Source organism: Electrona antarctica (genome assembly GCF_951216825.1).
Source record: "Electrona antarctica genome assembly, chromosome: 1".
Classification (NCBI taxonomy): domain Eukaryota; kingdom Metazoa; phylum Chordata; class Actinopteri; order Myctophiformes; family Myctophidae; genus Electrona; species Electrona antarctica.
In genome coordinates, this window is record NC_136806.1 from 37,055,537 (window position 1) to 37,068,538 (window position 13,002).

Here is a 13,002-nt window from a genome sequence, read left to right on the forward strand (position 1 = left end):
CATGATGTATATAAAATGCCTTAATTGTGATAGGTGGCAGCCGCGGCAGCAGCGTTTATGTAGCCTAATGTATTATAAAATATATAACCATCCCGTGGCGCGCTCTGCCTGCATGCTCTGGGCTGTCTGTCAGCCTGTCTGTCACCTGCGTTATAGAAAGCAGACAGAACACAGCAGACAGAACACAACGTGGCCACAACCACGTTGTGTTCTGATTTGTTATAGATTTGTAATGTTCTATTATTTTCTATACTAACTATTCTCCAACACATTTCCCAATGGAAATGGAGAAATATACGGTATTGTTTACTGTCGTGTCTCTTTAGTTTCTAGAGAGACTAAATGGTCACAGATCGATATTATTAAAATTCTTTTTTTTTAACATCCAATATTCAGCTATAATGTAACATTAATGTTGAATAGCAAAACCCCGATAGGGTTGCGTGAAGGGGGAGCTGGCTCTTCTTCTTGTATGTAACGTGGGTGACTGGTCTATTTGGCAGCCCGTTACCACCACCTAGCGATATTATAGCGTTTTCATAAAGTGTGCGTTCTTGTCTAAAGGGTCAATAAAACATGAGAACGCAACGGGACCTTGCCGTTTTATCTGGAGATGGTCGCCGTGTAAAAGCTGTCTAATAATACCCGCTGTCAACTTGTCATAGAACCCGTTTTAATTATCTGTCTGTGTCCCACATGGAGATCTCTGTATTTGTCTGTCTGCCTGTGTGTGAAGAGTGCAAACTGACTGTGAAAAGTGGAGTGGTTAAGTAATCAATTTGCAGGTGTGGGGTTGCCATGGCAATCAATTGGCTGAGGCTGGAAATTGCACAGGTGAGGGGATTTAGGCTGATTAGTCCCACTGGCAGAGCTGACCAGAGCCTTTTGTGGTGGTTCTGGAGAACCGTGGGTCCGACCGACTCGTTACGCAGACACACACAGAGACGTGACACATTTATAGTAGGATATTTTCTTTCTTGATTAATTAATTTATTTTAAAGTTGTGGGGCGATATGTATCAACCCAGTCGAGATGTACAAGAAGGTGTTCTCCTATGGAAGTGAATGCTGGACCCTGAATGTTTGGGAACTTATTTACTAATGTTTATTTTACACAAAAATAAATTAACAAACCGATGTGCTCTCTATCATTTTACAACTTCAACTGCAACAATACCCTTAAAGCGGCACTATGTAACCTTTATTTATACCCTTAAAGCGGCACTATGTAACCTTTATTTATACCCTTAAAGCGGCACTATGTAACCCTTAAAGCGGCACTATGTAACCTTTATTTAACAATACCCTTAAAGCGGCACTATGTAACCTTTATTTAACAATACCCTTAAAGCGGCACTATGTAACCTTTATTCACTATGTAACCTTTATTCACTATGTAACCTTTATTCACTATGTAACCTTTATTCACTATATAACCTTTATTCACTATGTAACCTTTATTCACTATATAACCTTTATTCACTATGTAACCTTTATTCACTATGTAACCTTTATTCACTATATAACCTTTATTCACTATGTAACCTTTATTCACTATGTAACCTTTATTCACTATGTAACCTTTATTTTGATCAATTCAATGTCATTTTGTTGGTGGTTGTATTTTGTCTCCCTACACTTAAATGGAGGCATTTAGATCGTATAGAAACATAGGATCATTTAGATCGTATAGAAACATAGGATCATTTAGATCGTATAGAAACATAGGATCATTTAGATCGTATAGAAACATAGGATCATTTAGATCGTATAGAAACATAGGATCATTTAGATCGTATAGAAACATAGGATCATTTAGATCGTATAGAAACATAGGATCATTTAGATCGTATAGAAACATAGGATCATTTAGATCGTATAGAAACATAGGATCATTTAGATCGTATAGAAACATAGGATCATTTAGATCGTATAGAAACATAGGATCATTTAGATCGTATAGAAACATAGGATCATTTAGATCGTATAGAAACATAGGATCCTTTAGATCGTATAGAAACATAGGATCATTTAGATCGTATAGAAACATAGGATCATTTAGATCGTATAGAAACATAGGATCATTTAGATCGTATAGAAACATAGGATCATTTAGATCGTATAGAAACATAGGATCATTTAGATCGTATAGAAACATAAGATCTTGACCTGATGCTCAAGATTCAATTCATCCTTTTTTGCTGTTATATTTGTTTTTGTTTTTCAGTTTGTCTTCTGATGTTTGCAAACTTTGCATTGTCAATAAACAAATAAAGAAACAAAAAAAGATTAAATTTATCCCCTGAGCAAGCAGGCAGGCTTTATTAGCATTTAGCTCAATGGTAAAAACATCAGCACGTGCACAGGAAACCAGTTTCAAATCTGGGGTAGAAGAGGAAAGTTAAGGTACTTGAAGTAGGCCTACTTAATGAGCCAACCAATCACAGACAATACAGTTACTGATATAATTACAATGTACAAAAAAAACAGATTACTTTCACGTTTGGTATTTAATTATATTTGTCAAAACTTTGTTTTTTTTTGTCAAAACTTCTGCGAAAGTTTGATTACAGGACTTTTACTTGTACATTTATATTGTGGTGTAAATTTCGTTGTCTTAAACTATGACAAATTCACATGCAGACGAAAACCAAATAAAAACTAAGCTATGATGACTAAGACGAAGACTAAATATATATTTACAATTTCGTCCACAAATAAAAATGGTTGCGCTCTGAAAATAGCAGATCTACAAGCTCACAATGCATCTCAGCGTAACGCATGTGAGCTCGTAGATTTATTAGAGTTATTTTCAGCATGCCACAAAATAAAAAAGCAGGCATTACAAGTAACGACACCATCAAGGGCAGCCAAGGCCATATCTTGCGCCACCCCTTACCCCTTATTCCTATAACTTCTTTGCCATTTTTACTATTTTGAAAAAACATCGACGCGCTTGTAGATCGGCTATTTTAACCATTTTAAAAGGTTTTTCAAAATGGTCCATAAAGGTATTGCATGTGGTCCCTGACCATGCATTTAGTAATGTGGCAAAGTGAAGATTTTGTATTTTCTTCCACAGAACTTGCACTAAACGTGTGTGCACTGTTCCGTGGAAGTGCGTCAATGTTATCAGTTACTGGAAAGTCTGAGGTTAAGTAATTCCACAGAAAAGGGAGTTAGAATCTCAAGAAGGTTAAGTGTACTAGCTTGCCTGATTGAGTCATGATTATTAGGAAATGTGCCATATAATCATGTCATCATGTGTCTGCTCTATCAGTATGTATATCAGTTAACCTGAGTTTAATGGAAGGTTGGATAAAGTAAGAGAATGAAAAAGGGTAACCATAACCGTGGGATAGGAATAGATCAGTGATTCTAAAAAGAAAAAAGAAAAAAAAGGGGAAAAAATGGCTCTGGACCGTATATTTCAGTTAAATAATGCCTGGGCTTGATATAATTTGTAGCACGTATAGTATCGTGCAATGAATGAAATCAAGCCCTTAACAGTCATGATTTAATTTCAGTCTTTTTATTAGCTATTAAAGGTGTAGTGAAAATGTTCACACGTTTAGACCATATGGTCATGACCGTGGTCATCATATGGGCATACCAAACAATTCCAATTCAAGATGACATCCAGACAGTGTATTACTCGTTTTCAACTTAAAATATGTATAGGTTGTGTACAGGTTAGAAAAAAATCCCCTGGCTTTTCTGCCGTCTCTCTGTCACTTTGTAAACAAACCACTCTGCATACGCCTATATGTCCCATAGCCCATAGATCCTGCCGCCTGAGGCTGAAACTTCAAAATAAAATGCCCAAAAAAGGAAGGAAAGGAAGGAAGAATCCAGACAAAACACATGTACCCATGAATCAGCCTATAATCCTGTCCCAACATACATGTTGGCCTTGAATTGTTACATAGATGTTCTGTTCTCCATTTCCCCACCACTCCCACAGTAAAATGCACTGTTTGTCACACTCGAGCTGCCGTTCATACAGAACCAAGTGGTGGAGTTCTCAACGGCCCTGAAAATTAAGGCCCGGTCACTGTGCTTGAACTCTGGGTGGCAGACTGGATGTAGTGTACTGTGTGGCAGACTGTATGTAGTGCACTGTGTGGCAGACTGTATGTAGTGCACTGTGTGGCAGACTGTATGTAGTGCACTGTGTGGCAGACTGTATGTAGTGCACTGTGTGGCAGACTGTATATAGTGCACTGTGTGGCAGACTGTATGTAGTGCACTGTGTGGCAGACTGTATGTAGTGCACTGTGTGGCAGACTGTATATAGTGCACTGTGTGGCAGACTGTATGTAGTGCACTGTGTGGCAGACTGTATGTAGTGCACTGTGTGGCAGACTGTATATAGTGCACTGTGTGGCAGACTGTATGTAGTGCACTGTGTGGCAGACTGTATGTAGTGCACTGTGTGGCAGACTGTATTTAGTGCACTGTGTGGCAGACTGGATATAGTGCACTGTGTGGCAGACTGTATGTAGTGTACTGTGTGGCAGACTGGATATAGTGCACTGTGTGGCAGACTGTATGTAGTGCACTGTGTGGCAGACTGTATTTAGTGCACTGTGTGGCAGACTGGATATAGTGCACTGTGTGGCAGACTGGATATAGTGCACTGTGTGGCAGACTGTATTTAGTGCACTGTGTGGCAGACTGTATGTAGTGCACTGTGTGGCAGACTGTATTTAGTGCACTGTGTGGCAGACTGTATGTAGTGCACTGTGTGGCAGACTGGATGTAGTGCACTGTGTGGCAGACTGGATGTAGTGCACTGTGTGGCAGACTGGATGTAGTGCACTGTGTGGCAGACTGGATATATAGTGCACTGTGTGGCAGACTGGATGTAGTGCACTGTGTGGCAGACTGGATATATAGTGCACTGTGTGGCAGACTGTATGTAGTGCACTGTGTGGCAGACTGTATTTAGTGCACTGTGTGGCAGACTGGATGTAGTGCACTGTGTGGCAGACTGGATATATAGTGCACTGTGTGGCAGACTGGATGTAGTGCACTGTGTGGCAGACTGGATATAGTGCACTGTGTGGCAGACTGGATATAGTGCACTGTGTGGCAGACTGGATATAGTGCACTGTATGGCAGACTGGATGAAATTAAATGATGAAATGATTACTATATTTACCCAGGGTATCTGGGCTAAGCTCAAGAACTTGTTTCCAGCCAGGCCCTGCTCATAGAACACATTTCATCGTAGTGGTTCAATGCCTTGTTCAAGGGCACTTCAGCGGTGGTAATTTTAACGTGTCGGACAGCTGATTCGAACTGGCGACCTTCCGGTATCAAGACCGATCCGAACTGTGTGTGTGGCAGACTGGATGCAGTGCACTGTGTGTGTGGCAGACTGGATGCAGTGCACTGTGTGGCAGATTGGATGCAGTGCAAGGATGATAAATGAACCAGGGGAGGAGATGTAATAACAGCAGCTCCTCATGGTGTGAAAGGATCATTGGCAGATTAAGACAGACTGCAGACAATAAGATGGAGGCAGTGAACCAACCAGCAGCCCCTCTGCCTCTAAATGTCATTAACTGATCACCGACCTGGGCAGATAGCAACACACACACACGTGCACACACACATGCACACGCACGCATGCACGCATGCATGCACGCACGCACGCATGCACGCATGCCCGCACACGCGCGCGCGTGCGTGTGTGCGTGCACACACACACACACACACAGACACACACACACACACACACACACACACACACACACACACACACACACACACACACACACACACACACACACACACACACACACACACACACACACACACACACACACACACACACACACACACACACACACACACCCCTGGCTTAGTTTACACTTTACACACTGGGACAGGGGTAATTACCTCATAAGCCATCACGTGTGTGTGTGTGTGTGTGTGTGTGCGTGCGTGCGTGCGTGCGTGCGTGCGTGCGTGTGTGTGTGTGTGTATGCGTGTGCATATGCTTATGTATACGCATCACCTAAGCAACAAGCTATACATATATGCTTTAGGTGATTTCTATTTATATTAGGATACATTTGCGTACCGGTAATTGAAAGTACGCACGAAAGTGGGGAGGAGTCACCAACACTCCACTTCCGCTTTATCACTTACTCATGATAGAGCTTCCGTTGCTCCAGACTGTATGACGGAAGCATTTGAAAATTGTGAGAGGCAACAGTCTGGCAACGCGAGACTACAGGTAGAAGGCTCCCTACAGGCCCAGTTAACCAGAAATCAGTGTAGTTTCAAGAAAGTAATTTTGATTCAGTAGCTTTTCAGGCCTCTACACCAGTGGTTTTCAAACAATTTTGGCTCAGGCTATCCCTGCAAACTTTTTCATTCACGGCACCCCTGAATTACATTGTTACTTTATAGCACCTTAATTTTGTTGCTACGTAAATATGTAAATATCTTCCCCAAAGATACAGTATGTCACGATGAAAACTGCAGAGAATACTGGTATTTGTTTCCATTAGGACAGAGTGAAAACCTTGGAATTTAACCATTTGCATCACCCATATTCTGGGGGAAACATTCACCAAAAATTGCAGATGAAAAGCTCCACAAGCTTACAACGATATGACATTCAGCAAGTGCTTTACAGGGTTCAAAATATAAGAACATATAAACAAAATTGTCAAAAAGCAAATAAAACAACCACTAAATAGCAAATCACACAAAAACACAAAATGCCACGTAGAGCTTCAGGCACAAAATAATGATGGCAACGCCAGATTAAAAAGGTGAGGCTTTAACAGCGTTTTAAAACAGCCAACAGACGACACCACTCTTAAGTCCAAGAGGAGCTCGTTCCAAAATCTAATACATGCATACTTTTACTTTAAAGTAAATGTTGATACCGATACGTTTATACTTTTACTCAAGTACATTTTGAATTCCGGACTTGTACTTGTAACAGAGCATTTGTATATAAAAACTGAGTACTTGTTCCACAACTGCCTCATGAGAGGGACAGCCAGCAGGCCCTGCGCTGAGGGGCTCTGTGACCTGCTACTGTATGGTCTTCAGCCTCATGAGAGGGACAGCCAGCAGGCCCTGCGCTGAGGGGCTCTGTGACCTGCTACTGTATGGTCTTCAGCCTCATGAGAGGGACAGCCAGCAGGCCCTGCGCTGAGGGGCTCTGTGACCTGCTACTGTATGGTCTTCAGCCTCATGAGAGGGACAGTCAGCAGGCCCTGCGCTGAGGGGCTCTGTGACCTGCTACTGTATGGTCTTCAGCCTCATGAGAGGGACAGCCAGCAGGCCCTGCGCTGAGGGGCTCTGTGACCTGCTGTATGGTCTTTAGCCTCATGAGAGGGACAGCCAGCAGGCCCTGCGCTGAGGGGCTCTGTGACCTGCTACTGTATGGTCTTCAGCCTCATGAGAGGGACAGCCAGCAGGCCCTGCGCTGAGGGGCTCTGTGACCTGCTGCATACTGTATGTTTTTTTTTTGTATTTCTTAAAAAAAAGTAAAAAAAAAAAAAGTAAATGAATTCCCTACTTTGTCGCACAACAGTGTCATGAACATTGTCTTGTGTAGCGGACACATTTGTAGAACTTGTAGATCATCAATCTTTTGCTATTATAATGAACTATTTGCATCTCACCCCTGGCAACTATATACCATCTTAATTAAAAACTCTAAAACAAACTAAAATATATTTTCAACAATATAAATTAATACATTTCACTTTACAAACTAATTAAAACTAAACAGAAGGTCAAAATGAAATAAAAACGAATGAAAAATCCAATAATAACTATAATAACCAGGGTTGTATAACCGGTCCAGAGATGATTTACTGAGGCAGGTGAAAAGTGAGTTACCGTAGTCCAGGCGTGATGAAACAATAATCATTACAATATATAATCATGCGTGCGTACGTGCGTGCGTGCGTGCGTGCGTGCGTTTATTTAATGCATGTATTTTGCTGTCGGGTAGAAACCTCATACTCATACAAAAGAAAATCAAGCCTGAAAGGTATCAACCTTTCAGGCTTGATTTTCTTTTCTGCCAAAATAGCCGATCTACACCCTCAAAACCTACCAGCTATTCCTGCTACTTCTGAGTGACACTGCAGTAATGATGAAGTACGGCATTGATTTAAGAAAAACACAAACATGGAGAGAGCAGGTTTCTGCCATGGTTTACTGATTCCCCCCGTGGGATAATAATAAAGGTATCCACCTAACGCCTCAGTAGCACCTCTACAAACTCCTGCATGACAGGTTAGGAGGTTAAAGATGCATCTTTCATTGCACAAATACATATTCCCGGTTGAGCTTCATGAGTCATCGTTATAGAGAAGAGAAGAAATGACTTCAGCTGGACTGTAACGATCTGCTGCCCCATGCTGGCTCTCTGCTGGTGTACTGTACATGCATGCAGGCAGTGGTTCTCAAATGTACAGTTGGGTGCCACCGATATTGTCCCTTATCATTTGACCCATTTAGGCCTGACCTCAAAAATTTGAAAAAATCCTTCTAAATCCTCCAGTTTTCTGGAATAAATATTTTCACGATTTTTCAAAAATAGCAGACCTACAAGCTCGTAGCGCGCCACTCGGTGGCGCGCTATGAGCTTGTAGATCTGCTATTTTTCAATAGCTAAATTATAACATAATGTTTAAAACACCAAAAGGGGTTCCCGCCCAAAATGGGTTAACTGTCCTTTTGCGCAGATCACGCAAACCTCAGCAAAAAGAAAAGGACAATATCGATGGCCTCCAACTGTACTTTGGCTCTGGACTCCGGTCACTCCTGTAAATAACTTTTTCATCCACGGCGCCAAATTAATTCATTCTTAGAATCGTATGTTTACACTAGGTGAATATTCTAATCTCTGATCGGTGTGGATGTAACCGTATACACAGAGCTGACAATCTACACTACAATATAACGCAGAAGGTGTACATACAATCACACGCTCGAACGCACGCACGCACGCTCGAACGCACGCACGCACGCACGCACCCACGCACGCACGCACGCACGCACGCACGCACGCACGCACGCACGCACGCACGCACACACACACACACACTTTTCACAGCTCTCCCTTGCCTGACATGTCAATCTTCATGTTTATTTTGCACATTATTCATGATTCACCGTCCTACACTCATTCTGTGTGTCTCTCTCTTTTTCTCTCGCCCTCTCCCTCTCTCTGTCTGTCTCTTGCCGTCTCTCGCCCACTTTCCATCTCTTCTCTTTCTCCCCTCTCTCTCCTGTCTTTCTCTCCTCTCTCTAAACTCATCTCTCTCTCTCCCTCTCTCTCCCTCTCCCTCTCCCTCTCCCTCTCCCTCTCCCTCTCCCTCTCCCTCTCCCTCTCTCTCTCTCTCTCTCTCTCTCTCTCTCTCTCTCTCTCTCTCTCTCTCTCTCTCTCCCTCTCTCTCTCTCTCGCTCTCTCTCTCATCAGTACGTGACGGGGGGGCTATTTCATTTAATGAAGATGGACTAACTGCGATGGAGAGTGCACGTAAATTGGAGCGGCGGCCGACATGCATGTCCAATTTGCCGAGCCGTTAAGCCTGGCGTCCGGGGCGTGGCTTCAGGAGGGCCTACCGCTGACCCGCTCCATCCGTTCACATCCCCGTAGCCGTCCACACGGCGGTTAACCCTTTAACTGACAGAAACCGCTCTTCATGTGCAACATATTAGGATGTGATGTCGCCACATGCACATCTCTATAATGCCATATAGCCCCTCCTATGCACATCTCTATAATGCCATATAGCCCCTCCTATGCACATCTCTATAATGCCATATAGCCCCTCCTATGCACATCTCTATAATGCCATATAGCCCCTCCTATGAACATCTCTATAATGCCATATAGCCCCTCCTATGAACATCTCTATAATGCCATATAGCCCCTCCTATGAACATATTTATAATGCCATATAGCCCCTCCTATGCACATCTCTATAATGCCATATAGCCCCTCCTATGCACATCTCTATAATGCCATATAGCCCCTCTATGCACATCTCTATAATGCAATATAGCCCCTCCTATGCACATCTCTATAATGCCATATAGCCCCTCCTATGCACATCTCTATAATGCCATATAGCCCCTCCTATGCCCAGCTTTGTGTGTTTGTGTGTACCCCATAGTGGTGGTTTGATTGGCTGAGCACGGAATTTGAGGATAAAAGTGAGGATGGAAAAGTGATTGGCCGGAATGTGCTGAGGATGTATGATGATGTATCACTTCACGCAATTGTGATTTTTGAGGGGCCCTATGTCCAGCTTTGAGGGTGTGTGTAAGAGATGTCTTCAGGTGTGCCTTAGTTTGGAAACATAAGCACATTCTGCACTTTATACAGTCACGCACACATGACCACAGCCATGACTTCATACACACATCTCATACTAAGGACCGCAATGGAAACAAGCTGCATAGGCTATAAGACGTTTCGCGTCATCCTTTTGAATACGGTGGGGGGTCAAGGCTGTTATTGCATACAGTATGTATCTTTCATGATCGATGAAGATATCAAGCAGTCAATCGATCAATAAACCTGACGTCAATAAAGTCCTGACGTCACTGACGCTAGATGGAGCTATTCCCCTGGTGTTTTTTTCATTTGTATTGTAAACCCCATATTTATAGTAGTACATCTTAGATCGCCTCATAAAACGACTGTGTTCAAAAAATAAACAAATCACCCCGGTGATTTTACTCATATGGATATGGAGCATCGACTGAAGGTTGGAAATGTACAAATGTGGCCAAATTTGACTAAGGGACTGCCATTGGATTTTTTTAATTTCCGTTTTTTCATGTCATATGAAAGCAGGGAATCATATCAAGTTGAGAAAACAGGCTTGAAAGGTTCACTTCTGTGGTCTCTAACATTACACCTAGCTACACTACTGTTTAAGCATTTATATCATATATTTACATGTCGATTTCAGCTCTGACACTTATTTCAGACATGCTCTAGTATGTGAAGAGTCTGCCTGTGCTATTAACTCATTTTGGATTAAAAGAAATAATAAAATAAAAAAGGTTTTTGTCCTCTGGTGAAAAGCTGGAGGAGCCATGGTCAAGTATACCCAAAGAATAACACACTAAACGCTAGAAACAGCGCCCTCTAGCGGCAATGACGTCTGTTGTGTTCACCCATATCTGTTACAGCTCTACTGCTGCACATTATGCACACATCTGCATCCTCTTCTATTTTTAACCTTGTGACGTTATACGTACGTACATGCTACACATGAAGACCAGTTCCTGTTATACTTTCTATCTCGACTGGTCTTCCCTTTGCTGAAAACGTGTTAAAATATAACATGATGGAGCTCGTCATGAGAAGGCATTTCACCGCGGGTGTCATTCGGGGCGACACTAAAACCTGAGAGAGTCTGACACATCCAGCAGGTGCAGGGAAATGGCTGCTGACCTCCGGTTGGTCGATGCACGCATGACAGCTTTTCTCCCTGCTTCAGCAAGTCAGAAATAGAGACAAAGAGCTGAGAGTGTTGGAAATCCATAGAAGCAGAAAGATTAGGGCTTTAATTATCCTTTAACCGATTAAGACCTGAGGTAGATTCTACCAATCATGTCTTCTAAATCCTAACAGTTTTCTGAAAAACGTATGTTTCTAGTTTGAATGGTTCTCAAAGGTTTGAATGTCAAGGATGGACCCCCCAAAATAATATGTATTTGGCCGCGGACCCCCATCTGAAAATATTTTTTTTCCTGGAACCCTCAGAAGCAAAGATTTGAGTTAAAAATGTCCGCTTAAAAAAAATAAAGCATTATGTGCTTGTACTGTATATCCTGCTATTTTTGAATAGCCAAAGTGCCAGAGTATGAAATAATGGTTCAAATCTAAAATGACACAGATGCTTTCCCAGTTTGAATGGGTTAAAACTCTCTTCTTCTACCACCTCCTCCCCCGCAACGGAGCGGTGTGGCATGGCTGTGGCGTGCGTTAATGTGCAACGCTGGATAACAAGATAACAGCATGTTTACTCGCTCTGTACGGAACTTATCAGCCCCACAATCTAATTCCTATGAGCCGGTTCCCCGGGTCTGATGAACAGTGCTGGAAGAAGTGCTACTTTTATTTTCTATTTTTTTACTTAAGTAAGAGTAGCAATGTAAAAATACTGTACAGTCAGTAAGTGCATGGCCTGTATTCAAAATGTCATTTGAGTAAAAGGACAAAAGTATTGACATCAAAATATATACCTATATACCTACTTCATTATGAATACTCACTCCTTTAAAACACTTTCAAAAGCTTTTTTTCAAAAACAGCTGATCTACAAGTTCACAGCATGTCGTATCACGATGCGCTGTGACCTTAATGTAGATCTTCTATTTTCCAATATCGTATAGGTATAAAATACGGCTTAAGTGGATGTCACAATAGTATAATACTGTATCTGCCTCGGAGATGTAGTGGGGTAGACGGTAGACACTTGAGTAAAGTAAAATTACCTCAACATTATAGTACAGTACTCGAGTAAATGTTACTTTCTGCCACTGGCAACAAGAGGGGGGGGGGGGGGGGGGGGAGGCTGGAGGTATAATTGCGGGGGTAAAATGCGAGGTATAGCGAGGTAGCTGTGCTGCAGCGGTGTGTGTACAAACAAAGGGCCCCATTGTGTCGTCGGAGGGAGGGGGTCAGGGGGCCGGGGAATTGATCCCCAACAGAGGAGCCTCTCAAAGGGAGCAGAGCGCCACAGGGAGCGCTGATCCAATCAGACGGGGATGGAATGGCGACTCGTCTTTTCAGCGCAGGTATACGGTTTCACTGAGCTGGATGGAGACGGGCCAACCGGCTCCTACGCTGTAACGCAACGCAGCGGTCTGGTTTCACTGAGCTGGATGGAGACGGGCCAACCGGCTCCTACGCTGCAACGCAACGCAGCGGTTTCACTGAGCTGGATGGAGACGGGCCAACCGGCTCCTACGCTGCAACGCAACGCAGCGCAGC